Genomic DNA, 4,157 nt, shown 5'->3' on the forward strand with positions numbered 1-4,157 from the left:
GGCAGAGCCTAATAGCAACAGGATGCAGAGGAGGCTTCTCTGGATTGCGCCAGTGTATAACACATTAAAAGCTGCAAGAAGAAAACCACGGATCAATAATTCAACATTAAACTATTTAAGGGAATTTAGCTTACGTAACAAATACAAATACTACATACTCTAGCAGTATTGAAGTGGAGTCCAAAAATCAAAAAGTCAAGCAACAAGATCATGATGAAGCAGTAAGAGAACAATGTATTCATAGTCATAACCATCAAAATCAGGTGGGGATAGCATGCATCTTGCTTGTGTAGAGAGTGTTCAATAATATACTGAATAAAATACTGAACATTGATATAATGATTACAAAAATCTTCCTGCTATGGAGGTCAAGCTAGATACAAACTCCTTTTCTGCAGTATCTAATGGATTCTATCCATGGATGGTACTCAAAGTGTGGACAACAGGACACCAGGCTCCCTTTTTTTTGTAACAAAGCAGATAAGGGTAACCAAACTAAAGCATGGCCACAACATGATACGCAATGAACTTCTCTATTTGACAGATAACATGCGAGCATGATTTTTACGCTGAGACGGAGCAGATGATTGTGGGAGCTTTGCATCGGGATGTCAACAACTTGGTGACCACTGAAGGCAGAGGCTAGCGGGAGAGCAAGCGGCATGTGGCTGGAGGAAGAAGGAGCTACAACACATGAGAGTAGGCGGAGGTGGCTCCAGTAGAGATGTCACGAGCAGGGGTCGGCGGTCGTGAGAGACGATGTTTGCATAATTCAACACGCCGCCACCACAACTTCTTCCCTGTGGTGCAAAATTCAAAACAATGAGATCAATCTTTTTATAGAGGACAAAGCCAGAGCTAGATGCACCACAGATTAGAGAGAGGGAACAACAAATTACAAAGGTGGTTATGTAGTAATATGATAAAATATGACAGTTTCAACCAGTGGGCGGTTCTTGTATTATTTATTAGCTGGCTACTTTTTTTCACCGCTTATTGATGTGATGGTTATCTCAGCTTACTCATAAATAACAGGGGTGTAATTTCGTACAAAAAGGTGTTGGTAGGATGACAATCTCTTTGGAATATTTTGTTCAACTAATGTTTTTTTATTCTTCTCACTCAGGATAAAGCGATTGGACGAGGCGTGCCTTGAGAGTATCAACAATACAATAGAACATACATCCAGTCATGGATTCTTCAGGGTTAGTCTTCCCATACTTTTTTCATTTGAATCTTTATAAAAACCTACATACTTGTTTAAATTAATTGGTTATTTTACGTTTTAATAACCTCTAGTTCAAGAAGCAAACTCTGACCATGCCAAATAAGCCGAAACGTATCGCATGCTATTAGCTTTTCATTCTGAACCGAATCAAGAACAACAAGAATGGCTACTCCTGCTCATATATAATATATTGATGAATCTGTATTAGCAAGCGCCAAAAGAGAAGGTGCACTTTCGAAACAAAGGTAGATTTTTACTTGTGTGTGCACCCGTTTTAATGGCGTGTCACAATATCACTGGTGCATAGGAGGCATGTGTGTTGTTCATGCTGAATGGCCATGGTGCATCTGAAACACAGGCTTCTCGATGTCCGGCATGTGCATAAATACATGACTATACCCGCTGCCATTAAACTCATCTAGGAGCTCATCCACCACAAAGATTAGGATTTTGTCCTTGACACAAATACCATGAATCGTTTTTGCTTCTTGATAATATGGACCCAGGGAACTTCCAATTGCAATGGTGTTTGATGCCGCATATAGCATGTTGTCGCACTGAAGTTGAATCTCATCCTTCTAGACAGTTAACAGTGTGGTTCTCTATAGAGTTTTAACAAACAAAATATCTTATCTTTGGCTTAAGGCCCAGGCTAAGGGATATCTTGTCTCTAACTGACAACTAACTAACTTGAATGATACTATTTCTAACTTCAAGATAACAGAGATTACATCCCTTAATTGGAGCCAACTAAGGCTTCTTATTCCCTGTGCTAGTGAGAACTACACCTTATAGTTGGAACAGAGGGGGTATTAAGCATTGTTTTCTAGTTGTCTGTCTTCAGCATGTCTACATTGGTACTGCCTAATATGCTAAGATAGGCTCTATGGAATTGGTTGGGAAAAACTTCGAACTCGCTGCACTTAAAATTCCCTACTGCAGCATATTTTGTATACTTATACATGGTTCTCATGCTACTGCCACATTTGATGTGTCCAAGCAATTTCAGGAATATTTAGACACTTACCCTTTCACATGTGACCTTCTAACCTTATATATTTTGCATGTACAACCATATATGTAAATTACCCTACATTATTCAACCTCTTGTATGTTATATGTAAGGTCCATGTGAATGGCAGAGTTGTGAACAAAGCTGGAACGCAAGTATCTGACAAGTCAATCATATAACTCAAGGTTGAAATCCTGAAATATGTATGTAGGTGATGCTCTAAATAATTAGCTATATTTAGTTCCATTCTCCTATTTGAAAGTAATAGTAACATCAGGTTCACAAAGTTCACAATTGTATCGTTTCTTGTGACCAAATTCAGGGTTGGGCATAAGCTTGAGGCAGCTGTCAAAGAATTTGGAGTTGACTGTGATGGAAAGATAGCCCGTGATCCAGCGCTGTCTACAGGTGGTTTTACCTAATGCTTACTTCAGCATGAGGAAATTCAGAAAACTATTCAATTCATGAACTCCAATGGATAAATCTACCCAAAAATTTCAGCACATGGTTTCCAATTCAAAAGATCAAACACAGCAAACTGGTTGTTTAGCCCAGCACTAAAAATCAAACTCACCTCTATCAAATCTCAGGCTAGCGTACTCCTTATAAAAGGCTGAAGTTTAGTGGTGTTTTTCTATGCCAGCCAATGTTAGGTAATGGATTTTGTTAATGTTTCCTATGGTGATGATTTTGGAGTTGCATATATTGTTTCTTCTAGATACGCGCTAAGTCTTCAATTATCATGTATTGTATTTTTTTTTCTGCATTTCTGCATTAAACAATGGTACGGCTTTGACTATTTTCCTATACATATCACATTGACAGAACCATGCCTGAAAGAGTAATATCTTCAAGCGATGAAACTTTGAATGGAACAACAGCTTGCAAATTATATGTTAGTGGAGATCCACCAGAGATAAAATTGTTTATTTTGGGTCTACATGTTGTCAGCTAAAAACTGTTTTCACTGAATTAGTAGATCTAAACCTTGATCGTACTTTTGTTTCTTTGTAGTAGCCCCAGACTGAACCATACTTCCACAAATATACCTCTGTGACATATTCAAAAGCCAACTAAACATAAACAATCAAACTTCTAATTAGTAAATAACAAAGGAGTATAATTCCGTCGTTCCATAAATAACCATTGCAAACGGCTATAACTTCTACAATGTCGTAATTATTTTGAACATTTATAAGTTTCCGTAACATATGTACGTGGTTGATGTTATTTTCATATTTATTCCGGAACAAAAAGATGCAATTCCATCACGATTAGTTTGAGAATATACTCCAATTTGTTCCAATCGAAACTAAAATATTACTACAACCATTTAAGAACAGTTCAATGGAAAACTGATGTCAAGTCTAAGAGCATGTACTGTAGTGATCCACAATTACTATTTCTGTTTACAATTGTTTGTAATTTCATTGTTGTCCCAAAATATGAATATACAAACACTGTTGAAAGACATTTACTATGCCATCTTACTATTCTCGGCCGTTCGTGTAAGTACATCAGTTTAATCTGTTTGTATATTATTTGTAGAACCTTATTGACGTAGCTAGATTTAAAGTTTCCATTGGGGCGATCAAGAACCCTGATCAAGTGGATTTAAATGTGCAGTTGTTTCGTCGCTATGAGGGTCTGGTGTTTGACGACCACCCCGTGCGTTCATGCAAACGAGACATTGCAAACGATATTTAATTTGGTGCAACATAACTCCCGACAAGCATCAACGTCTGCCATTAGGGCGAGCAAGAACCCTGATCCTCCTCCGTCAGCCACTACCGCGAGCAAGAACCTTGATCCTTCACCTACGGGTTGACGGTAAGTTTTGCCTAGTGCTTTTCTTAATTAGCTCCAAAATGACCTATTTAACCTAGGATAGCTCTAAAATGACCTATACTTCGCATT

General features: G+C 38.0%; 1 long non-coding RNA gene across 2 annotated transcripts; it reads left to right on the forward strand.

Moving 5' to 3' along the window:
- Window positions 1–1,016: 1,016 nt before the first annotated feature.
- LOC119347596 lies at window positions 1,017–4,052 on the forward strand. 2 transcript variants are annotated; one of them, XR_005168459.1, is made up of 4 exons: window positions 1,017–1,205; window positions 2,354–2,451; window positions 2,563–2,648; window positions 3,867–4,052. It is a non-coding gene; the product is annotated as an uncharacterized LOC119347596 (long non-coding RNA). The 2 variants fall into 2 exon arrangements; XR_005168458.1 differs by having other exon boundaries at window positions 2,354–2,443.
- The last annotated feature ends 105 nt before the right edge of the window (window positions 4,053–4,157 follow it).

The sequence above is a fragment of the Triticum dicoccoides genome, unplaced genomic scaffold, assembly GCF_002162155.2.
Source record: "Triticum dicoccoides isolate Atlit2015 ecotype Zavitan unplaced genomic scaffold, WEW_v2.0 scaffold69035, whole genome shotgun sequence".
In the NCBI taxonomy this organism is placed as follows: Eukaryota; Viridiplantae; Streptophyta; class Magnoliopsida; order Poales; family Poaceae; genus Triticum; species Triticum dicoccoides.